Raw genomic sequence first — 27250 nt, forward strand, 5'->3', positions numbered from 1 at the left:
TTGAATGCCTTGTTGCAGCTGTTAGCATCATGCTGATATATATAGATCTGCCTAAGAAAAATAGTGGATTTTTTAAGTTTGTTTTGGGATGATCCATGAGCTGTTGTAGCACAGCTCCAGACCCATTTTAACCCCTTTTGTTTAAGATTTCTTTGGGGAAAATGTGATCTAGCAGAATACTATTCTGATCCTTTAGCAGTGTTTGGGCAAGTTTGTCTTTACTCTCAAACAGCAATCTGTCCAGTGCATGGTTTTCTTTTATTATTTTTATAGTATCATAATAAATTACCCATATTCTAGATTGCTAATTTTATTATTCGAATCCAAGAGCAACACCTTGTTCTGAAAAAAATTAGAAACCTATCATTTATTTTCTTTTCTCCTGTACCTAGTAATAGCTTAGACAACAGCTATATTAGTCTTGTATGTTTTCATTCCCCTTTTAAATTGCAAAAATAATCACAAAAGGATCTTTTTACTCTCAACCTATACTAGGGCAAAATTACCATCCTGAAAGACTACACAGAAGATTAAATGACACTTTCATAGAAGGTATGGAAAGATAGTTTATGGTACTGGATATTAAACTGATGCCAGATATCTGAAGTCTAAAATATGAATTTACTCAAACTCTCATACTTTCACGTATACTCTGAAACAATGCTCCCAATTTTTTTTATTTATCAGAAGATGAGTTCACTTCAGGTGTTTACTCAAGATGTATAAGGACTGTATGAACTTATTTTTGACCTGAACATTTGGTTTAGAACTCTTCCTAGGTCTAGTTTACAGCTTGCTCACATGTTCAGAACTCTACAAATCTGGTACTTTGCACTACCCAAGCCCCTGATTTCTCTAGTCCCATCCAATGTCTTCTTCTTAGAAAAGGCCACCCTTTCTGAGTATCTATTAGTCTACAAGAAACATAATTCCTTCTTCCATGTTGCATATAGAAACTTCTGTGTAAGGAATTAAATAGAACATAATTTTCACCTTTACTATAAGCAAGGGTGACTCTTATTTAATAAAAGTCAAAAGTTCCCTGATAGAACTGACTTCTCCAAGAGATTAAAGTTACTGTAACAATAACTGCTGTTGTCATCCTTTCTTTTCTGTCAGACAACCACAGCTACAGCTTTTACGTTTACCTGCAAAAGTTCTCACAGTTTATTTATCCCCAGGCTCTTATCTTTGAAAATGGTCCATTGAAAACGGTCAGTGGATGGAACACTAGCTTTGATTAAGTCCTTTATTTGAACAGAAATGCTCATCCCAACTGCAGGCAATTCAGGGCTATATTGTTATTGTTGGTGTTCTGTAATTCTGGACACTTTCTCAGATGTGTTTTCTAATATTTTGGTTCACTCCAATAATACACTGTGTTATTTTTCCTTTGACTCCAGATAACTTGTAAATTCAGCTCTCTATACTATCATTTCCACATGTGGAAAAAATATAAAAAAAAAAACAAACCAAAACAAAAAAACTTTCCAAATGTCTGTGATCATTGCTTTTACAGATTGAACAGCTGTGGCAAACTGGGCTGATTTTGTAGCATCTGTCTACATACAATTTTTGAATTCTTGTTGATATGTTGGCAATGATAGGATACCTCACCTAAGATCCTTCATCTAGGTGATGAATGGAACTCTGATGATATTCTGGAAAATGTCAAAGATGTCAAATTGTTCTGAACTGATCTTTTGCTAAGTAACTTTGTTGAAACCTAATATTTGTTCCTTAATCCTAAATATATATTTATATAGTTATAGTTATAAAGTTAGAAAACAAAGATAGAATCAATCAGCCATGGAAGACTGATTTGGTATGTCAGTTCTCCATGAATACATGTTAAATTTGGAAGGCTATGAAATCAAGCATTGATAGGAAATGTACTGATTTGCAATGAAGAGTGGAAGTAAAATGGCATGTGTATGTGGCAAGAAGGCCCAGTTTAACCATAGGATCAATTGCAGCAAGTGAAACCAGTTTGTCTGTAATCAACCTAGAGTGGAGATAGAAAGCTTCATGAAGTAAGCTCAGAATGCTGGATGTGCCAGAGGAATAGAACCTCAGGACAGAGCATATTTCAGGTTGATGATAAAAATTATGAAGACAAAATAACCCAAGATTTATTACTTTATGATTGTAAGTTCTATTTCCTAAGTAAAAAGTAATTTATCTTAGACTCACGTTAAGCCTGTATGTGTTATATATCACAACTGTTATGTACTTTTGAGGAGCTAAATTATAAACACAGAGTAATCTTACAAACTTGTTTCAAGACAAGGTTGTGCACAGTGTTTGAAAGGTCTTTATTGTAGAAGTATGAGCACATGTATTTCACGGTCTAATTTCTTCATCGTGTGTTCAGGGCCTACAGTGAAGTAGCCAAGGAAAGAAACACAATATAAAAAAATTAAAAACATACAAGTCTGGTGACTTGTACCCTGCACTAAGCATAAAAAGTTGATGTAAGACTATTTTCTTACAACAATGGGATCTTGCCTTTCAGATGAAAAACTTTAATTTGATTTAAAAGTTGTGACCATTATATTGTGAATGTAATTTGTAAAGAAAAGGCAGCTGAACAGTATATCAATCCAGTGAGATAAACAATACATACAATTTATACAATAGCCTATCACATATTTTTGCTTTGATCAACTAAATCCACATTCTACAGCTTGATATGTGAGTATGTGTTATTTTTACTGTTTGGTATCATTTTTCTTTTATTTTTTCATATAGATTTACCTCTCTAGGGTTCTCAAAAGCAAGAAGTGAACAAGATATACAGTTGTATATTACACCATTTAAGAGTTTTCAGAGGGCTAGGTTGTGAATTATATGATTTGTTACATGTGGCTGGAAATAAGTTATTTCTAAGAGTTACATGGGAGGCAAAATCAGGTATGCACATACACGTGTATGAATGCATGTATATAGCATTGAGTGTAATGTGTTCAAAAGAGCTTTCAAGTAGCTGAAAGACCTAAGGAAAGTAATTCATTTGCATGTGTTCTTGTAATAAAAAGTAATAGGAAAATTAGTATATTGTTAGCTTTCCTAGTTTGGAGCTACTTTACTTTGTTCTGACTGTCTATAACCTCCATTGGTTTATTTTGGTGGCAGGCTATCAAGCAGTTGTAGATGCCTCTTGGCTAATTTTCTTTGACTTAATCATGAGGGTATGAAAAGGTACACAGTTCTGCACAAACTACTACTCTACCCTTACACTACTCAGAAACTCCCTTACATGATCAGATCTCAGAGTTGATCTTGCTTTCAGCTGATTGTTTGGCTACCAACCTGATGAGGTCACTTTCAACACAAATTGTGTGATTCTATGATGACACATGATTGTGATGTTAAAATTTGTTTTTTTGCCATTGCAGTTCTGTAAAGAAATCTTGATGGGTTACTGAATCTTCCACATTGTGCGTATACACCAGGGATGCAGATATCCTTAAACAAATACAGTCAATTTACATCACCAAGTTTTATGTGAAGTTTCTTTTTTATTATTATTGCTATTATTCCAAGGGGGAATTTTGCTTAAAATGGATGTTATGGTTTAGCTCATGGGTAGAACAGATTTAACATTTCAGCATACATTCCTTTGCATTATAGTAAGTGTTGTGTTTTTACCATGACTTTCAGAATTTACCATCATGTGAAGAGGTGTAATATAAAAATGTAGGAATCTATGTTGAGATTAGTCTCTTAACCAAAGTCTGTGGGGAAAATTATGAAAAGGGTAGTATGAAAACATCTCTTTTCCGTTGCAAGGTCATTTCTTTTTCCAGATTGTCTCTAGGATAAAAATCAGAATTACAAAAATGTTAATTTTAAACATTGTTTTGCAGTCTGGTAAGATTTTGTCCTTCAGGTATGAGAGTTGATTTTGGTGCCATATGGCAGTAGGGGTTGATATGGGAATTGTTAATTGTTACTGAACTATAGAGTGATTACTCAAAGCAAATTCCAGTGAACAGCTTTAATTCACATGCTTCTTTTTATTTGATATTTAATCAGACTTTCTTTAGTATGTATGCTATAATGACAAAAACATTAAAGTACTTTGGAGTATATCTACTAACTGAGTAGTTCAAGTTGCTTCTCTAGTCACTTAACTTTTATTTGTGCAGTTCAAATTCAGAAGGCAGGACATGTGCCCAAATTGATCTGCACTATGGTGTTCATAAATGACAACACCATACCTTCCATGAGCTTTGACAACTAGAAGAAATGTGATTTAGACTAACATCCAAAAGACACAAAGTTACTGTATGCTGAGAACCACTATACAGGAAAGTTTGCTTTTTAGGACAGTGTATAATTCTACTCAGTAGTTATAGAGGCAATGTTGTTTAAAGCAATCCACAGTAAACACAACAAAACTTGATTTGTTTTTCTTTCCAAATAGGTAAATCATTTACTGCTTTTGAAAAATTATCTCCTCTCAGGTGTGAAATTTCTTTTATGTATGGCAGTCAACTATGTGTGTGTCAGAGAAAAAGCTTTAAAAAAGTTATATATTTTTCAATCAGAATTTGCCCATGATTTTCAGTGAAAAATTACATATGGCATTGATATGCATCATGCACCTGACTCAAATACTGTTTGGAAAGTGACACTTGCAAAAAAAAAAAAAAAAGAGAATAAACACTATTGGGTGCATCTGTGCTGTCAAGTTGACTCACTTAATTCCAGGATTCTAGGCTTCTAATCATCATCTCTGCACACTCGCTTTTTTACTCCAGTTCTGAGTAGCCAATTTGTCGCCTTGCTGAGGTGACCCAGACTGTATGGCTGGAGAAGTAGTATTTACCCTCTAGCATATATATCAAAGACACAGTTGTCTCTTGTAACACTGAAAAATAAAATAGACCTGGACCAGACATAGCAACTAGGCTATATAGTCTTTGGCTACATGACATGAAATACCTATTCACAGTCATACCTTTAGTTGCTAATTTACAGATATACTGACTCTATATAATTTACCTGGACTAATTTATTCTGACAAAATTCCAAAATGGAACAGAATCTGCATGTACTCCATGCATTGCACACTCATATAGCTGACATGTACTGCCATGTGTTTGTGGAGAAGAACAAATTTTCAAATCAGAGTCAGAAAGAATCTTAAATTTCAGAATAGGCTTTATGGTTATGACTACATAACAGAAAGAAGAGACCTTGTCATTCAGATTAAACAAACTTTCCTTATATGCACTTTTTTTCTAATTCTGGAAATGTTCATGAAAAAAATATCTGCACATTCAAACACACAAATATATCTAATTTGATGAGAATAACAGCACTAATCAGGTGGTTGAATAAAAGTTTATGAGCCAGGAGAAAATGTTTTATTCTCATGGCTTTGGTGCAGATTTGAACTAAATTCATTTTCTGACAGTGTGACCTTAAGGGGTTTAAACATAGTTCTCTCAATAAATATCCAGAAACCTACTAAATAAGAGTTCAGTATAAATTAGACATTTATACTAACAAGTTCTGAAAATGCACTAATTCACCTGTCCAGGGCTTTCAACACAGCAGCTGCTGGCTCTTTTGCGCCCTTATTTTTGCATTGTTATTTTTTCACCTCCTGCACCCCACTGTGGTTGCCATCACATATGCACTTTGGTTGGGCATCAACTTCCACATAACTGCTGGAGCACGGTGACTCCAGTCACATACACCCCTTGGCTGATGAAGCAGTAGAGGTGGGACCCTCAATCAACAAACAGGGTCCTCAGCCAATGAGCTGCCTCAGCCCAGAATTTGGGTTATCCAAGCCCTTGGATTTTTATTCCTTTATCCTCCTAAATACAGTGTGTTAAAATGGTGTAAATGACCATACCCCTATATGACAACAGCTCAGATCTGACCCAGTCATAAATGGGGCCCTCACTGGAGATTCCCATTGAGTGGTTTTCCTCAGAGCAGTGGGACTGTGATCAGAAAATCTCCCTTGGAACTGGGATGCTGGCCAAGGAAACTTCCTGGGATTGAGTGTCCTTATCCTCATCCCATCCCTCTTGGTGAGTGATTATTTCTTCTGGATATATCCTGACTGATGCCACACCCAGCCCCCCCAGGTGAATGATCCTGTTTTCTGGGTGCCCTTGAGTAAGATTTTCCTTTTGGGAGTGAGTCCACACATACTTTAGATCATCATTCTTGTGAGATGTTGTGTAGTCATGATATGTATGGTATGTTGAACCTGCAGCATGTTAAAAGTTATTGGAGTGTTGTTTGACTTTGGATTATGCCCTTTTCTCATAGTTTTTTAATTTGGTTTCAGTTTTGTCATGAAATAAAGTGTATTTGAGCTTATAATTTTTTAGAGTCAGTTTTTATATTCCTCCATAAATGCAAAACAAGGAAGTAACAGTCACTTTCTGTAGAAGTTATAGTCAGTAATACTGTTGCCAGCTTTTGTACAATAAACTTATGTTTGGAAAATTCAAAAAGAAAATGAAAAAAATGGGTTCAATGTGGGATTTGTTTGTTTGTTTGTTTTGTGAGTGAATTCAACCCTTTTTGAATGCTTCTGAGCGTTACACTTTTACCACTCTTTTTCTGATAGAAAAATACATGTTCCTTCATCTAAAATTCTCTTCATTGGAAGAAGAAAGCTTGAGCTTGTTCTTATGATTCAGACAGATTTTGGGTAAGTTTCTGATATAAAAAACTCTGACTCAAAGCTTTTTGTGTTTGATTTACATGTCTGGGTACAGCTATGGTTGCCTCTGTCTGACTTGCACCCTTGTTCCAAGATGTTTGTGTAAGATATCATGTTTCTTGATGCTGCAGGCATCATCATCCCTCATGTCCCTCCTGCAGAAACAGGGAGGAAATACGGAGTTATTTCCTCTGTTATTTCATCTTCAGACATCTCAGCAGTGGATGGCTTTTATTTCACTGGGCAAGAGTCTAAGAATCACAGTCTTTTGAAGTCCTAAATGAGAAGTATGTGATTATACATGAAACCTGAGCTAGAGGAATACATAATTACAGATTTGTCTCTGTTACAGTCTATACATTTTTGTTTTGTCTGTTGGGTATTGCCCCAGTATATTCCTTCTGACATTCTCTCCCCACAAAACTCCTGTTTTTACCACCTTCAGAAAAAAGAGACTATATGAATTGCGTTGTTTTGGTTATTGTAATATAAACTGTGGGAACCTTCCCTTGGATTATTATTCCATTATCCTCATAAATATATTGTGCTAAAATGGTGTAAATGAATTGAGGGATACAAACCTTGCATTCCCACATGAATTTAAAGGGTTCTCGATTCAGTCCATTGTTCTAGCTTTAGAACTGACATTGATAGCATAAAGAGGAAGTGAAATTATTATAGAAGTTTATAATCAATAAATAATGAATAGTAATTATTTATTGGACACTAAATCAATGAAAGAAGCTTGTGCTCATTTTCATGTTGTCACAAACACAGCAGATAAGTAGGTATAATTGATACAAAGCTAATTTCTAGACACACTAAGAAATGATTGATTTTATGAATATTTCTATGCTTTATGCATCAAAATGACATGACCTCTTCCTGAGCAAGTTAAAATTTTATAAATTGCTGGTATATTCTTATTTGAATTGTAGGCCCTTCATGCTAAGAACAAATATAAACAATTTTAACAAAAATTCTATGTTTTGTACTTTTTTTGTCAATTACTAGGCAATTAAAGGAAAATCTATCAAAATATATTATTAATCAAGGCTCAGCTTCCAGTTAAACCTAAGGTTTTGGTTTTGTTTACATATTCTTTTGTGAAGAGAATTTCCTATCAATATAGAAGTTTGACTCATTGCTTTAATCTGGCATTCAACAATTCTTTTGGGAGACAACATGACTTCACCAAGGGGAAGTCATGCTTGACCAACCTTATTGACTTTTATAAGGACATAACAAGATGGATGGATGATGGCCGAGCAGTGGATGTGGTCTACCTTAACTTGAGTAACATTTGACGCAGTCTCCCACAGCATTCTTACAGCCAAACTGAGGGAGTGCAGTCTGGACCACGAAGTAGTGAGGTGGACTGCAAACTGGCTGAAGGAAAAAAGCCAGAGAGTCGTGGTCAATGGGGCGGAGTCTAATTGGAGGCCAGTATCTAGTGCAGTGCCTCAGGGGTCAGTACTGGGGCCTGTATTATTCAATATTTTCATCAACAATTTGGACAAGGGAATAGAGTGTAGTATCAGCAATTTTGCTGATGACACTAAGCAGGGAGGAGTGGCTGACACGCCAGAAGGCTGTGCTGCCATCCAGCGAGACCTGGACAAACTGGATAGTTGGGCAGGGAAAAATTTAATGAAATTTAACAAGGGCAAGTGTAGCGTATTGCATCTGGGTAGAACAACACCAGGTTCTAGTATAAGTTGGGGAATGACCTATTAGAGAGCAGTGTAGGGGAAAGGGACCTGGGGGTCCTGGTGGACAGCAGGATAATCATGAGCCAGCACTGTGCCCTTGTGGCCAGGAAGGCCAATGGCATCCTGGGGTGTATTAGAAGTGGGGTGGTTAATAGGCAGAGAGAGGTTCTCCTTCCCTTCTACTCTGCCCTGGTGAGACCACATCTGGAGTATTGTGTCCAGTTCTGGGCCCCTCAGTTCAAGAAGGACAGGAAACTGCTGGAGAGAGTCCAATGCAAGGCAACAAAGATGATTAAGGGAGTGGATCATCTCCCTTATGAGGAAAGGCTGAGGAAGCTGGGTCTCTTTAGCTTGGAGGAGAGGAGACTGAGGGGTGACCTTATTAATGTTTACAAATATATAAAGGGTGAGTGCCATGAGGATGGAGCCAGGCTTTTCTCAGTGACAACCAATGGTAGGACAAGGGGTAATGGGTTCAAAGTGGAACACAAGAGGTTCCGCTCAAATTTGAGAAGAAACTTCTTCTCAGTAAGGGTAACAGAACACTGGAATAGGCTGCCCAGGGAGGTTGTGGAGTCTCCTACTCTGGAGACATTCAAAACCTGCCTGGATGTCTTCCTGTGTAACCTCATCTAGGTCTTCCTGCTCCGGCAGGGGGATTGGACTAGATGATCTTTTGAGGTCCCTTCCAATTGCTAACATTGTGTGATTCTGTGATTCTGTGAGACAGTAGGTAACCATATGGATATCATTAAAAGGATGTCACAAGATGTTCATGCAAAGAGCAATGAGGAAATGTGCTATATAATATTTTAAAGCAGTCAACAATGATACTGTAAATGTTTGCCTTTTTTATCTCTGTCACATTAGGAGGGACACAAAAAGTCAAACACAACTTGTATTTTAAACAATGCAGTGAGAAGACTTATTTTCTCCAAGTTGTTGTGGTTTTTTTTAGTTTAGAGATTTATAGAGGGTGTTACACAGCAAGAAATGCAATTTACATAGCAATGTATGATTGAGAATCACTATACTGTTCTCATCCTGCTGTTTTATATTGATATTGCTGCGTATATTTCACTGGACTGCCAACCGTGTGGGTTTTTTAGATATTTCCTGAATTTGATCAAATTAATACATTTTCCAGCTGTGATATGGACAGAGCAATGTGATACTGTATATCTGTATTATTACATATTATCTGATGATTTGACATAGAATTCACTCTTATCTGGAAGCATAAACTATGAGAAAAATTTGCTGGTATTGATAACTTTTGTCTAAAGAAGTTCAATGGGTAGTTTCACTTTTTTTTTACTGGCTGATATTTACTGCTGAATAGCAGTGTATGTGTGTTGATTATACGCTTAATTCTGCAAGCTAGAAGAATTTATATGCCAGATCCACAAAAGAAGAAAAAGGTCAGTGAGATGAATTGCCAGAATATGCTTTGCCTTAATATGATTGAAAAAATAGAGTGCACTATTTCAAACTGGTTAGAGACATAATATGATTTGCATATCATGCTTATATCACTCTTTCAAATTATTTGAATGTGTGAGGCAGTAAGTCATACCTAAATTGTAATGACTCACTTTGCATTAACATCTATCTAGCTTGCTAGCTAGGAGGCATCACTATTACATTCCAACGGCTCTCAAATAGAGTGATTAAGAGAACGTTCTTATGTGTAAGCAGTGATGTAGCTTTGCAATAAAAAAGTAGAATGACAATTATCCGTAACACATTTTCCACTTGCCACAGGTAAAAGCTCCAATCCGTCAACAACTCGTTGCAGATACACGCTCATGACAAGGCAGAATCTCACTAACAGCAGCAGGAACTTGCCTGACTACAGTTTCTTCAGAAAGGGGTGTCAAAGGGAATATTCCTCTTTGTAGAAGTAATGTAACTAAATTCTATTTATATTTTCTTTTCAGATGTTAATTTACCTGTCTATAATTCAACAGTGTAGTCTGACTACTGCTGGAATGGTTTCACCCTCTAATTTATACTAAAAATATACCTTTCCTCTACACATCCTGGATGGGCAGCACACTACTGGGTTGTGATCTCATTAGGGTAGTACAAAACAAATAGAATATTTCTTATCTTCAAAGTGGATGTAATTTGCTATTCCTATCCCTCTTTATTGAGTTGGACATGTGAGGAGGGAATGTAGTTTCCATCTAATACCAAATCTATTCTAGGACTTCCTTTCCCTTTCACTCTGTATCACAAGTTTCAATTGTAAGCTGGATTTTCAAAATGATTTTTACTAAAACAGTAATGACAATGAATTTAAAATACAATTTTTTTTTTTTTCCTTGACAGATGTTATGTCATTCATTTTACTGTCTTAGTTGCAATGTTGTCCCCCAGAGAGTGGTACCCCACAACAGAGGTAGCAGTAAATAGAAACATGAGGAAAGCATGCAGGGAGTAAGGATGGAGGAAATTTCTTATAACCTGTGTTTTCATTAGAGAATGTATTAATGTAGTTACAGTGTAGATCTCCAAGGCATTTTAAACACAACTTGATTTTATAAGGCAGAGGCCTCAGATTTGCAGGGGTTTTTTTGTTAGCTCATATACCAGTATGAACACTCCTGCCTGCCCCCCACTCCCTCAATCAATCCACACAGAGTGACATTTTTAAAGAATGAAGAACAAGCAGGTTTAGATTAGTGAGAATTCATTTTAATCCATCAAAAAAGAATTAATGTTTCCTTTTCTCTATATAAAGTACAAAAAAAATATATCAAATAATAGTATAAGGAAATTTTATGCATTGCCTTTTAGTTTCCAGCTGACGGATAGTTAATTGCTCATCTGAGAAAGTGAAGCAGCACACTATAACGGCAGAGGTGTCTTCTAAACAACAAGTCAGTCGCACACAGGATATTACTATTCTGTATAATAACAATGCTACTGAATTTTGCTACTCAACTCCACTGATCCTCATGACATCACAGAAAGACTAAACACAGGAGATTGCATTTAATGAGATTTTTATTGTCTTGACAGTTACTTAAGGCTTCAGCAATAGTCCTCATAAATTTTATGAAACATATTTCTTAAGGTAGTATATAATGCAAGTTTTAAGACATTTCCAGACTCTGCCAAAAGTGGAAAAATTGTTAGTGTTTTTCTTTAAGCTTATTCAGGTAATTTCTTTGATAAGCTAACTATGCCTGTACACTTAAATGAAAATATTTACAACATACAATAGTGGAACAGACTTTTCTCAATACCTACTTAATATGAATTTGGTGTATTGTATTTTTTTTTCTACATAAAATAGGAAGATTAACACTTGCTGCTTCTTTTGTAAGAGTAATGAGTCACAATATACAAGGTACTTGGAAAGTGTTTTATACAGTCAATATTTTTAGGGTTTAGATATTTTTAGATAACCAAAAAGGAATACATTATACATGTGGGGCCAGAATTTACAGTTAATCTGATTCATTTTCACAGTCAAGTAGTCATGATCATCTAAATAATACAAAGAACTTTCAATAATACATATATATATATATATATATATACATATATATATATATATTTTTTTTTTTTTTTTTTTCCTGAGAAAACTCATTCATACCCCTTCCCCTTTCTTCTGGTGTCATGCTTCCCATTCCAAAATCCCCCCGGTTTCAAGGTTGAAAATTGCCACCTTCCTCAAGCACAATGGGGGTTAAAGGGGATTATGGCATTTTTTAAGCTGTTTTCTTCATCAGAAGGAGTACAGAAGTGATGTGTTCTTCCTCCTTTCTCAAATTTCTGTATTCTTTCCAAGAAGACAGTCACTGGTAGAAAAACGTATAGGGCAAGGGGAATAGATATAGAGAATTATTAAAAAGTGTCAGAGTTAATGCTCATAGCAAGACATAATATTGTTGTTATTCCTCTCTCTAACTTTATGACTAACATTTGACAATTTCCACTTCTCCTTGAATACACAAAACCCAGCAGTTAGTTTATTTATACATAACTTTGTTGCTTGTTTGTTTGTTTGTTTTTCTAAAATGGTAATGGAAGAAATCAGTGGATTGCTTATGTATCAGCAGATGTACCTTGCATGGGTTAGCTGATGTAATTCTAAATAGATACCTATTGCTTCATCTTTGATTTCCTTTTGTTTTGTTCTTTCCTCTTACGAACTTGCAATTTTTGAGGAAATATGACAGTATAAGTTGGGGTAATAAAAATTATATTAAAACTTTTCTTCAACACTAAATTTATTTGTTTTGTGACAGATGAATGTAACATTTGTGTGTCAGCTGAGGCAACAGAAGGATCATATTTTTCATTTACATGGAACGAGCATCTGTTTTGGTTGTATTTCTGGGGATTGGTTCTAGGCAGTATGAGGAAGATCTAAAGAAGAAGGGACTAAATTATGTGAAATGTCTAATTTGAAATGTTTCTGAAAAGAAGCTTAGTCACCCTTTGAAAGTGCATTATGAATATTAATTTACTTTTAATTTTTATTTTTATTTCTGTCTCTTAACTCATGAATTGTTATAGACCTATATACAAAGAGCTCTCTTAGTCCTAGAATTTCTCCTCCTGCTGTTTGATCACATTAAGGGGTCATAAATCTTTGTTTATGATCATCCAATCTGTCACTTGGAATGTCTGTAGCATCAAAGATAAAGCATTATTTGCATGACTTGTCAGCACCAACAGTACCAAACAGATGATAGGACATGGGCAACAATATTGAATATAAATGTTGAATAATTCCCAATTCTATAATACTAGAAAAAATAAAATTAAATGTCGTAGACTTATACATTAAAAACACCATACCTTTCCCAGGGGAAAGAAAAAAAAAAAAGAAAAAAAAAAGAAAAAGCTCTTTCAATCTTTAATTTGCATAGAATAGGATCAAAAAAGGGAACCTCAGTATATAAGAATGTACCTTTTGTCTTGGAGGGAAAGATAAACTCAGATTTTATAGATATTAAAAAATTAACTTCTTTATGATCAAATTCTTGTAGACTATTTAAAAATATTTGGAAATTCTGTCAAACTGTTCCATACAAAGCCTATTTATTTAATGGAATTTTCATAGAGATTTGAAGATTTGTCTTGTCAGAAAGATGTTGTAAGATCTGGATTCATCTTAATAGAAGAGTGCTAATTCAGGGAAGGGAATGGAAGACAAAACAATGATAAAACTTTGTAGTTTATCTACCTTTTCTTCCATCCTCATTGTTCCTTATTTAATGGCTTAACATCAGTTGATGTTATATTAAGTGACATTATTTGTCAGTGGCAGGGTCAGTGAAATCACAGTTGACAAAGCTGAACAAAATTTTAAAAATAATACAATTACTTAAAAACAAAACAAAACAAAATAAAAACAAAAACAAAAACATTATTGAGTCTGTCTCTCATTACTATTCGCAGGTCAGAACACCTGGTCATTTTATGATAGTTTACAATCATGCAGGATTTCTTTCTGATAACAGTTCAAGCTTGTTGCTGAAGTCAAGAGTATTCATTACCATTTTCTCCTGTTAAAAATTTCCATTAACATTGTCTAAGATCTGCTGACAATGTCAATTTTGTCCTCAGTGCTGTAGCACACTGCAGCCCACCACACTGCAGGCTCTGAGAAGGAAAAGAGCATTTGGTCAGTTAATATTCATGTGATTTTTGCACAGAATTTCCTATCTCCAGATGTCTTCAGGCCATGCAGCACTGATCCACAAGCAATTATATACACCGATAGACTTTCAGTTATAGCAGTAACTTAACTAGAATGCATAGTTTTACTAATACTAGAAAATATCAAATCATAATTCACCTATGTACACCGCAATTATTTCCTCCAGCAATGAAATTAATTTATTTCTGAAGTAATCAGTTTCTTAAGAAGCACTTAGAAAAGCCTAAGTGTGTTCTTTAAAAGAATTTATTTCAAGAAATATTTCTAAATGAGGTTAGACTTACATAACAGCTAGAGAAGAGCACACAAAAATAACTATGAAACTCTAATTAGCAATGCACAATGCCAGCACTCAAGTGACTATGAGGCTGCTCCCTAATCAGTATTTATCACTGGATGTTGATTGTCATTGTAACTATGTGGTAGTCACTTCAATATACTGACACCAATTATGAGACAATTTAGAAGAGATGAAATGGGCCAAACACTCATTTCTGAAGTAACATCCATAAAATATTTTTGGTATAATGACAGCTAAAATGAGCTATATTGCAAATGTAGATACCTGGTACATAAAGAGATACGTTCATGCAATTAAAAAAAATGCCACTTGCTTCTCAGTCTTGCAAGGATGACTAATCTGGCAAAACAGGAGTCACTACTGAGTATTTCTGAAGAATAGGTTGTCTCTGAAATTATTTGCTTTATTCTGAGATTTTGATACTTTAGTTCTCCATAATTTCCTGATATGGAATTAATGTATTGGATCATTATAAAACTATGTTCTTTAGAGATGGTAGCGGAGATTATACTGTCTATGTGAAGTTATATGGAAATTATAGTGTTAGGCAATGTATTTCTTAGTTTATCTTTCAAATGTCCCTGACTGAGAAAAACTGATTTTGTTTTTATTTTTCCTACAATGTACAAATTCTGGGCCAAAATATCTTTCTATTTTTGTATATAAGATTCTTCCTCTTCACATAACTTTATGCTATTTTGTACCTAGACAAAACCAAATACTTTTAAAAGTTTCATATCTAATTGTTCTGTTTGCACTGTTTGCAAAAACTTAGTGTTTAAACAGGCAAAAAGCTTTATTTTTTCCTAGGTTTTGGTGAAACATTGTACCAATTGCAGCGATGTTCAGAATTCTGTGTCTTGATGCATGGAAGTATTTGTGGGAATAATTAAAATGGGAATTTAAATATAATATATAGAAATCCAGATGCACAGTTATTAACAAATAGAAACTGACATATAATCCAGAAGTCAAAGTGTAACATTGACCTTGAGGATATGTATCAGACCTCAGATTGTCATCATTCAAATGTGAATCTAAAATGCTAACCACGCCATCCATCATCTGACTGAAACTATGACTTTTCTTCCTTTATGGTAATACCAGATTTTTCACCATTTGTTTTTTAGTTTTTTTTGTTTGGGTTGCTTGGTTGTTGTTGTTGTTTGTTTGTTTGTGTTTTTTTGTTTGTATGGGGTTTTTTGTTTGTTTGTTTGTGTGTGTGGTTTTTATCTTTATAAGCTTCTTTAAGGTTGAACACTGTATTTCCAAGGAATGATTCAGGAATGCCTGGGAAATTTAAGGTTACTCTTAAAAACAAATCTGCATTCTTAGATATTTTCACAGGAGAATTTCATAACTCCTTTTGTTCATTACTGCACTATGTGACTGTGAAAAATATAAAACAAAATACTTGACAATCAAACATATCCAAAATAATTAGATAAAATGTAGAATTGTACTTTTTTTTTTTTTAGCTCAAATAAACAGATGACTTATAGGATAATGTCAGTTATCAAATAAATGTGACTTCAGTGTGGCAATTTGAGTCAGCAGTCTGTTTTTAATTTCTGGAATTACTCAAGACTTTTATCATAATCTGAATTTAGTTACTAGTTACTATTTAAACATACCAGCAGAAAGCAACACCTGACCTTTATTCTGATAGGTTGCGTGAAGCTTTAATCCTGGCTGGCTGTCAGATGCCCACCAAGCTGCTCTCTCACTCCCTTTCTGTTGTGTTTTAACCCTGGTAGGAAGCTAAGCACCTCACAACCACTCTCTCACTCCTTCCCAATGGGATGAGTGAGAGACTCAGGACAGAACAAGGGAAGAGAATAAGATGGAAAAGCTTGTGGGTTGAGATGGAGACAAGGAGATCACTCAGCAATTACCATCATGGGCAAAACAGATTCAAATTGGGGAACATTATTTTGATTTATTGCCAAATAAAAGTGGAGTAGGACGGTGAAAAATAGAGGCAAAACTAAAAACACTTTCTGTCTGCACCTCCTTCATCCCAGGCTCAACTTCATTCCTCCATTCCTGACTCTTCTATCTCCTCTTCCACCAACAATTGGTGCAGGAGGATGGGGAATGGGGGTTATGGTCTGTCCATAAGAGCTCCTGTCTGCCACTCCTTCCTCCTCACACTTTTCTCCTGCTCCAATTTGGGTCATTCTCATGCGGTGAAGTTCTTCAAGAAGTTCTCCAGCATGGATCCCTTCCATGGAATGTAGTCCTTCAGGAATGGTCTGCTCCAGCATGGATTGCCTATGGGCTGCAGTTCCTGACAGACATCCTGTTCCTGTGTGGGTTCTGCCAGAGCTGCAGCTTCCCTCAAGGTCTACCCACCTGCTCCAGCATGGGGGCCCCTACGGCCTGCAGTGTGGATATCTGCTTCACTGAAGTCCTCAATGAGTTAAAGGGAACAACCTGCTTTACCACGATCTTTTCCACGAGGGATACCCCTGTTCCAGCACCTGGAGCACCTTTTCCTCCTTCTTCACTGACTTGAACAGCTGCATTTATGTTTCTCTCATATTTTTGTCATGATTGTCTCACAGCTGCTGCACAGCATTTTTGCCCTTTCTTAAATATGTTGTCACAGAGATGTCACCAGCACCACTAATGGACTCAGCTGCAGACAGCAGTCTGTCCATTTTGGAGCCAAATCCAACTGACTCTGTCAAACATGGTGGCAGTTCCTGATCTTTTCTCAGAGAGGCCACACCTGAAGACTCCCCTTACCCTGTCACATAAACAAAATACAGTTATTATGTCAGTATCTGACAGCTTAATAATCTAGAGGGTTATTTTAAGAAACCCCAAATCCCTTTTTTTTAGTATTATAAATGACTGAGATCTGAAATACTGAATTTCCATGGTCAACAGCAGTCTTTCAAAATGGAAAGGCTAAGAGAAAAGTGGTTACTGACTGAGAGTCTAAGAATTTGAAGAATAATTATGAGAAAATGACTGAAGTGACCTAGTAGAAGAGTTGGAAAGACATGAATTTGTAGATCAAATATACTTGAGAGATTCCATCTAGATAAGCTCATATTCTATAAAGAATATAGAAACTTTGCATGTCTTTGCACAATAGTTTATCAGCGGTAGCATGATAATTGAAGCAAAGTATTCAAATGTGTATAATACAGAATGCTGGGTAATTATAATTCAAATATTTACACTTTTATTGTAAATCTTGTTAACTTTGTAACTCGTAACCATAAATATAAGGAAGAGTAGTGGGAACCACAGGAGAGAGGATGACACAAAAGCCTGAATGCTCTTTGTCAGAGATTTCCCAATCAGATGTCTCAGTAGACTACTCAGTGAATATTCATTAAATATACTTAGACTTTTCATTACCCACTTTTGATATTGAAGCGTGTTTTTAGCAAGCTTATAAGTAAGAACAGAAATGTTATCGTTTCCTATGAAAAAATATTGCTGACAAATGGACTCAGTACTTTCGATCTCCAGCATTTTTTATGCCAAAGTTTTAGTACTGTTTATACTAAATCTCCTGTTCTGACTGTATTTTGGAGCAGGCAGAACCTGGAATTTGTCTCTCCCTCCATATATAAATATTCATATGAAAACTATCCACCTGTGAAAGAACTATCTACGAAGAATCATGATAAGTATCCTACAAGGGTACTTTGCTGTTACTAAAATATATAGGGAATAATGTTATATTATCTCATTGTTTGTTTTGAATTACATCTAATCTTTAAGAGGCAAGAATTCCCTCATGACAATATGCTTTAAACTGGTACTTTATATTTCATAATGAAAAGGCTGCACATCAGAATATTAAGGTTTTATATAACATCTTTGCATATAGTAACAGAGAAAACACTATGTTTTTAGAGACTTCATATTGCTAGTAAATCCTTTCATATCAGAAATTTAGCCAGAAAGAAGAAAAACAATGCTTTTCCTTTAATTTTTTATGAATTTCCTTCATGGCTGATTGACAGTTCTTTTTTCTGCTTTTTAAAAAACTAATAATGACAAGCTGAGAGAGTTGTGTGAATAGAGACTAACTAGGTCACTGGTGCATACGCAATCATTCAAGCTCTTTTCCATAATGACACAGATATTCTGTTTCACCAGAAAGTATCCTGCATCTAATATGTTCCCCAAGTAGAAAGACTTCATTAAGAGGCAGCTAGATGTAAAACTAAAAGTAAACAAATTACATTTTTTATTTAGATTACTTTCCAAGTATCCTTCACAGATTACCAGATTTAATTAGCTATGACTGATAATACTTGTAAACAGTTTTGGAGACAAAGTGGAAAATGACAACTTTAATCTGTATTTTGGGATGCCTGCTACCAGTGTTCAAGGTAATTACTCTCCCTTAATTCCCAGATTGAATCATGTAGTTCAGTTTACATGGCTGCTGAGGCTCCTATGAGGTGATAAAGGACCAGACTTATCCTTAACATTATTCAGCCTAAAACGTTAAAATCCATATAAAATATGCCTAACACTAAATCAAACTCATTTTATAATTAGTATCCGATAGACATAAATTTTCCCTTACATTGAAAAAATTACTATTATAATGTATATAATTACAATTACACTTACAACATCTATAACACATCATCCATTAACAACACACATCTGAAGTGTATGTAGTGCAAGTCTACCGTTCTCTGTGAGTTATCAAACATATAGCACATTATGAATGCTGGTAGTTTTTAAAAGACACCATTTGTCACCATTAATTTATTCTACCTTCACTTCAGGGAAAAAAAAAATCTATTATTCTAAAATTATTTTGTAATATTTTAATATTGCACAGTATCACAGTATGTTTGGGATTGGAAGGGACCTCAGAAGATCATCTAGTCCAATCCTCCTGCCAGAGCAGGAATGCCTAGATGAGGTCACACAGGAACATGTCCAGGTGGGTTTTGAATGTCTCCAGAGAAGGAGACTCCACAACCCCCCTGGGCAGCCTGTTCCAGTGCTCTGTCACCCTCAGTGAGAAGAAGTTTCTTCCAAATTTAAGTGGAACCTCTTGTGTTCCAGCTTGATCCCATTACCCCTTGTCTTATCATTGTTTGCCACTGAGAAGAGCCTGGCTCTATCCTCATGGCACTCACCTTTTATATACTTATAGATATTAATAAGGTCCCCCCTTAGCCTCCTCTTCTCCAAACTAAAAAGACCCAGCTCCCTCAGCCTTTCCTCCTAAGGGAGATGCTCCACTCCCTTAATCATCTTTGTTGCGCTACACTGGACTCTCTCCAGCAGTTTCCTGTACTTCTGGAACTGAGGGGCCCAGAACTGGACACAATACTCCAGATGGGGTCTCACCAGGATGGAGTAGAGGGGAAGGAGAACCTCTCTCGACCTACTAACCACCCCCCTTGTAATACACCCCAGGATGAGGTTGGTCAAGCATGACTTACCCTTAGTAAAGCCATGCTGACTGCCCCTAATAATCCTCTTATCCTTGATATGCCTTGAGATGGCACCAAGGACAAGCTGTTCCATTACTTTCCCAGGGACAGAGGTGAGGCTGACCGGTCTATAATTACCCGGGTCCTCCCTCTTGCCCTTTTTGAAGACTGGAGTGACATTTGCTTTCCTCCAATCCTCGGGCACCTCTTCCATTTCCCAAGACTTGGCAAAGATGATGGAGAGCGGTTCAGCAATGACTTCAGCCAATGACCCTCAGCACTCACGGGTGCATCTCATCTGGACCCATAGATTTATGGATGTCCATATCTGGATCCTGAATGTGGAAGAAGCAATCCCTGAATGCAATCCAGCTATCTTGGGCTCCTTTACCTTCAAGCAGCCTTGCCCATGGGATTTCCCCCAGCAATTGCTTGAAAAGCCCAAAGTTAGCCCTGCTGAAGTCCAGGGTTGCAATTCTACTTATTGTCCTGGTCCTACCACACAAGATGCTGAACTCCATCATCTCGTGGTCACTGCAACCCAGGCAGCCCTCAACCTTTACCGCTTCGACCAGACCCCCCTTGTTAGTGAGGATGAGATCGAGCAGCGCTCCTCTCCTGGTCGGCTCCTCCACCATTTGCATGAGAAAGTTATTGTCAACGCACTGGAGGAACCTCCTGGACTGTGGCTGGCTGGCTGAATGGTCCTTCCAACAAACATCAGGGAAGTTAAAGTCCCCCACAACAACCAGGGCCTGAGACTGCGAGGCCACTCTCAGCTGCCCATAGAAGGCCTCATCAGTTTCCTCAGCCTGATCCGGTGGCCTGTAATAGACACCTACAACAGTATCACCCCTGTCAGCCTACCCCTTGATCCTGACCCATACACTCTCAACTCGCTCCTCCTCCGCTCCTGGGCAGAGTTTAGTACATTGTAGCTGCTCTCTCACATAGAGAGCAACTCCACCACCACATTTGGCTGGCCTGTCTTTCCTGAAAAGGACATAGCCATCCATGACCACATTCCAGTCATGTGAGCTGTCCCACCATGTTTCTGTAACTGCCACTAGATCGTAACCTTCTGATAGAACACAGGATTCTAACTCCTCCTGCTTATTCCCCATGTTGCGTGCATTGATGTACAGGCATTTCAATAGGACTCCGTTTCTATTTTGTTGGTTTTCAGAAACGGGGCCATGATTAAGAGGGATGGCCAGGGGCATTCTCCATAGCATTACAACCATCACAAACTACTAGTTTGAATTTCACAGTGATAGATTAATTCTACTTGAGTCACTACTGGTAATGATGGCTGGTAGAAATCAATAAACTTAAAAATTCTTTTATTTGAAATGGCATAAAAACCCAACATGAAACAGTAAGTAGTGTTTGATTCAATTAGACAGTAAGTACCATTGTCAGAGAGGGGTTTCTGATATATATACTTTGGGAGGAAGGACAAGGGAAAACAAAAGATCCCCTATTGAGAAACTTGCAGAATTTATCTCAGGGATCAAAGAAATTTCTGCCTGTTTCCAGATGATTCTTGGTAGCCCAGTTGGTGGTATTCCCTAGAAGCTGCTCTGCATACTTTTAATACTTTTACTTCATTATGTTTATAGATTTTTTTTTTCTGCAAATAGTTTAAAGTGTGGTATTTCACAAGGTTGAAACCTTTTCCCAGATTATAGTTTTTTTTAAAAAATCTTTTTACTCCTGTCAAAGAGACACAAATCTATTTTAATACCCTGCATTTTATAGAAAAAATGTTATAATTATTTCATTTAAAACATATTTTAAATACTGTTTGAGTCTCCTGGGCTTTAAAGAGAATGAGACTACTACCGCTAGAGTCTACAGAGTTAAGTATCTGAGTGAAAACTAAGAATTTTTAAATATATTCTATGCAGATTCTCTGAAATAAAGTAATATAAGTCATCTTAAATACCTTCAGTTTACCTAAATCTTTCTAACTGTATACTTCTACAGATAATTCACTTCTGTACGTTTTCTATTAAATTTTTAATTATATTAGCAGATATTGTTGCCAGCTTCTGATGTGCCAGCTGAAGACAGAATTTCTCCAAGAAAAGTGTCTGAACTCACACAGGCTTAAGAAGCTGTTCCTCTAGCAGACAACTGGTTGTAAAGGTTTCTAAATGGCTACTTAAATGTGGTATTGATGTTAGTAGTGTACCTTGATTATCCTGCTTCTTCTAGTTTTAATTGAATTTCTACAGTTCTGTGATACATATTCTTTGTATTCACAATGCTTGTGCATTCTGAATGTAAAACTAACTAGATCTATGAGGGTATAACAGCTCTGAGAAACAGCTTATATAATTCTGTTTAACTATAGAGTAATAGGAAGATAGATATTATGTATAATTAATATTTTAAGAGTATTTCTGAAGGCAAATATAAAGTTCAGGAATGTGGCTCTAGGAATCCACCCTTAGTCTCTGACAAGACTCAGAAATTAGATGGAGATGGGGAAAAATAGAAAAAATTATAAAGAAAAATGATGTAACCATAAGAATATTACAGAGATAATTTTGTTTTCCCTGGCCTAAAAAATCAGCTAGCATATAGCTCTTTATTTCCAGTGGCCATAGTAAATTCAGAGATTATGAAGATGGAAAAGTCCATAAAGCAATAATTGCTAGATGCTCATGAGTAGAGATTGAAAGTTCAGACATGGTTGAGGTAATGTAGGTTTAAAACAGGTAACGAATAAGACACAGAGACAGTGTTTGCTCTTAGGTCCCAAAAGAGTGAGATAAAATTTCTTATTGTAAATGTCAACAGAAAACATGGCTTTGTGACAAACCCACTCCTCTGTGTGAGGTTAGGAGGCAATAAGAGGTCTGAATACCTGTCCTTGCCAATAATTATTCTCTACGAATTTTACCTAAAGTCTGTTATGAAAAGAATACATTGTCTCTATTATAAGAGGTCCTACTTTGAGAGCAGGGTCTAGAACCTAGATACATTTTCACTCTTCTATTGAAGAACATCAAATTATATCATTAGACTTTCTTCATGCTCTTCAGATCTTGTAGATCTTATGGATCTGTGCTGAACATGAAATCAACTTGAAAAGCTGTATCATGTTTTTTCTCAGTCTTACCTCTGTGAAGGCAATTTTACACACTCCTGAGAGAGGAGCAGTGGGTTCAAATCCCCGTATGACAAGGGCTGCCCAGGGTTAGGGGCTCCAGCTGCAAGGCTTCTATAAAAAGGGGCATCGTCAAACTGTCTCCCTTGTAGTGATCAGTAATGACAATGCTGGGATTTAATCAGTCTGAATGAATTAGGCATAATTTGAGCATAGTAAATAAGTGGGTCTTTTCTGGAACATGACAGCACTTTTGTATTCTCTGAATTGTGACAGAAACTGGTAGCATTGAGTATCTCAGATTTCTACAAATTCACACAAACATATGTTTAAAAACTGATGAGTCGAGGTCAAAATGGAAATGCTAAATAGGTAGATGTTTCTTGAGAATAACCACTCTGAATCATTTCCTGAAAGTTAACCACCTAACACTGATTTAGATAGAATTCAGCTAATCTGAATGTAACTCTGAATTAATGCATGTATTATTATACATTAAAAAGTGGACTTTTTGATTTGTATCTGATGACGTGTGGGACAGAAATATTTGTTTTGGTTTATTTTATTTTGTTTTAAACTCACATATGCAATAACATGACATTTTTATTTATATTCAATATATTCTACTTTATTACTGTAGCAAGCCTACTATTGTTTCTATACCTTACAAAGTTTAGTCACAACTTAGTCAATTTATGAAGAAGCACAACTCACTCTCCATAATTTATTGCTCTTCTTTCCTCAAATTGTTTATTAAAGACCGGTCTCCATTCTGCCCTGCTACTGATCATGATGTTCACTGCAAAATTTGTATTTTTGTTGCACATCCACTTAATTATAGAGATACTATTTTTTTTTTTTTTTAAAAAAAAGCTTCTACTTAAGAACTTCTTGCTACAAGAGTTGTATCTTGTTTCTAGAAAAATTTGTTCATAGTTCAAAAAAGTCTAAACATTTTTTGCACTTACAAAATCATCCATAATAGAACCTACTGATTCAGTGCTATATGGTGGCAGTATTCAGCTTGCAGCTAAATAATGTTCTGCTTCGGTGAAGAGCCTCTACCCAAGAAGCTCAAAGAGTCACATTTGCTAACATCAGATGAACTTTTTATGAGGAAATGGGGAGTGAAGAGGTCTTTGAACAAAAAATAATGTTATTGCAAAAATAAATAGATCTTAACAAATCTTATAAACCTTAATGCTGAAAATTAAAGAAAGTTCTAATCATCTAAGTAATAGGATTTTGGAACAACATTCAAATAGGCATTAAAAAGCATAAAAACCAGGTAAGTTTAGCAGGGTGTTTTCCAGAAGCAAGGAAATTTCAAGATTTGGAGCCCTTCTAGTGTTTTATCCCCATGCTTCAGAGTGCATAAAACATGTTCTTCTGTTCAATATTCACTTCTACTATATAGTTTTGCAGAACCAGATTATATTTAGGGATATTATAGTAATTTAGTTCTGGAAACAAAAATTATATTTCCATTGTTTAGTGAAATGTTTTTTTCCATATACGATAAGAGACAAATACTAATTGAAAAATAGAGAATAAACACTAAAAAATTATGCATACATCTTCTAAAATACATTGTAAGTCCAATAAATGTGTCAAATATTAGTATTGTATATCTGAAATAATCCATTTTCCTCCCAAATTATAATATAGTAAATGAATACAATCAAGTTTTCAATGAGATCTTATTTAGTAAGATGTAAGACCTTAGACCTTTTTTTTTTTTTTTAATGGATGATAACATTTGTGTTATTCTCGAAAGTAAGTGAAAAGTTTTTATTGAAAAGGTCTGGAGTCCTTCAGGATGCTTTGTTGAAGAAGTTATCGTTACAAAACATAAATGTTAATTTCTTATTGTAAAATAAATATTTTACAACAGAATGATCTTCTCAAATGAAGTTTAATTGACTTTATTTTGACACTATACTATAAAAGTCTACAGAATAATTTGTCACTTGAATTCCTACTTGCAAAAAAGCAGCCATTTTTTTCAGTAAGATACAACATGTTTTGAAGTAAACGCCTATACAAGTCATACCTTAAAAGTACTTTTTTCTCTCTGTTGACCATGAAATGGTCCTGATGTGACCAGCTCAGATACAAATGTCTAAAATGAAGGTATTGATAATGTGTCTATCTTACCAAAGTTTTAATTTAATGAATGTGCTCATCTGAGATAGATGTCTTAACTATCATTATATCCTATAGGGATTTAGCCAATGCAGTCAATAATGTTTAGGGTGAGACACATCTCAAACAGAGTAAGTTTCTATTTGAGACTATATATTCTTTGTTCCCAGTTCTGTACTGACCAGATCTTCATTGACTGTACTGGGAGTCAAAGGCAGATTAAATATAAACACCAACATTGTAAATGTCAGCATATATTTGTGCTTGGGATTGCCCCAACTCATATTCAGGGCCTTGCACTTGACCTTGTTGAACTTCATGAGGTTTGCACAGGTCCACCTTCCAAGTTTGTCAAGGTCCCTCTGGATGGCACTCCTTCCCTCCAGCATGCTGATCACACCACACAGTTTGGGTGCACTTAATTTCGCTGTCCATGTCACTGACAAAGATGTTAAACAGCACTGGTCCCAATATCAGCCCCTGAGGAATATTACTTGTCACTGGTCTCTGCTTGTTCTTTGAGCTGTTGACTGCAACTGTTTCAGTGCAATCATTCAGCCAATTCCTTAAACAAAGAGTGGTCCATCTGTCAAATGCACGTCTCTCTAAAGTAGAGGCAAAGATGTCATTTAGGACAGTGTTAAATGCTTTGCATAATTCCAGGTAGATGATGTTAGCTACTTTTCCTTTATCTGCCAATGATGTAACCCTATTGTAGAAGGCCCGTAAATTTGTCAAGTATGATTTGCCCTTGGTGGAGCCATGTTGGCTGTCAGCAATCATCTACTTATTTTCTATGTGCCTTAACACAGTTTCCAGGAGGATCTGCACCATGATCTTGCTGGGTATGGAGGTGAGACTGACTGGCCTGTAGTTCACTGGGTCTTTCTTTTTTTCTTTTTTAAAAATGGGGGTTATGTGTCCCCTTTTCCAGTCAGTGGGAACTTCATTGGACTGTCACGACTTCTCAGATATAATGGATAGTGGTTTAGTAATTTAATCAGCTAGTTCCCTCAGGACCTGAGGATGCATCTCATCAGGTCTCATGGACTTGTGCACCGTCAAGTTCCTTAGATGGTCTTGAACCTGATCTCCTACAGTGGGTTGTTCTTCATTCTCCCAGCCTCTACCTTTGCTTTTTGAGATTTGACTGTGGGGTTGGAGTGATGTTTTGGTTACTTTCTGAGTCCACCAGGACATGGAAAACATCTAAAGCTTCTGAAGAACAGAACAATTTAAATATGCAAAAATGTAGTGTCAAAGAATAACTCCATTAGGAAATTGTTCAGAATGTGCTCCTGCCCTGGGGAGAGACAGCTGTTGCATGTAACAGCAACATCAGAAGAAAGAGGAGAAGAAAAAGGAAAGAAAGCAGATTACATTAACCCACAGGGTTACCTGGAGCAGACAGATGCAAGAACAGCACTCATGGGAATGCTTGTTTGCTGAGTGAATCATTTACAGACACTGAAGACAATTGTAGCTCCTAAAGTAGAACATTTTGATTTTCATGTAAAAATAACAGCAGAGGGAAGAGAAAGTAAACTTGCTAATGTTAGTATTTAAAAGCAGATCATCTGGCAGTTCTGTAGGCTAGTTTTGATGACAAAATGTGTCAAAATTCTGATTCATCAGTTTGCAGTTACTTGAAATTGAGTGATTTAGCTTTAGTTGAAGACAGGAAAACAAAACAAAACAAAACAAAACAAAAACATAGTGGACTTACTTTTAACTCCAGCAAAAATCTATTACCTGCTTTTTGGAGTTTGAAGGCCATATAATGATTAGATCATCCATTTTCCTTAATTCCTTCTATTTTGTGATGTTTTCTTGAATGGACACTCCTTTGGCCTTAAAATATGTATGTCAAGCCATTTGTTTTGCTTCAGTATTTGTAACTAAGGTCCTCCCCAGCCATTCTCTTTTGCTGGAAAAGAATTTGTCAGAAAGAATTACCAAAACTCAATAAAACCAACCACTCTTTTCTATAAGCTAGCCATTAAAAATTATTGCTCCTTCTAATATAACAAAACATCATGTTGATAGCACTATTTTCTCTTAAGATTAGTGAAATTCAAGATTTTGCTGTCACTAACATTTTTTATGCAACCTCATTTATTACTGTACCAGAGAATATTTTTTTTTACCTTTTTGCCTGGATCCAC

This window comes from Nesoenas mayeri (genome assembly GCF_963082525.1).
Source record: "Nesoenas mayeri genome assembly, chromosome: 3".
NCBI classification, from domain to species: Eukaryota; Metazoa; Chordata; class Aves; order Columbiformes; family Columbidae; genus Nesoenas; species Nesoenas mayeri.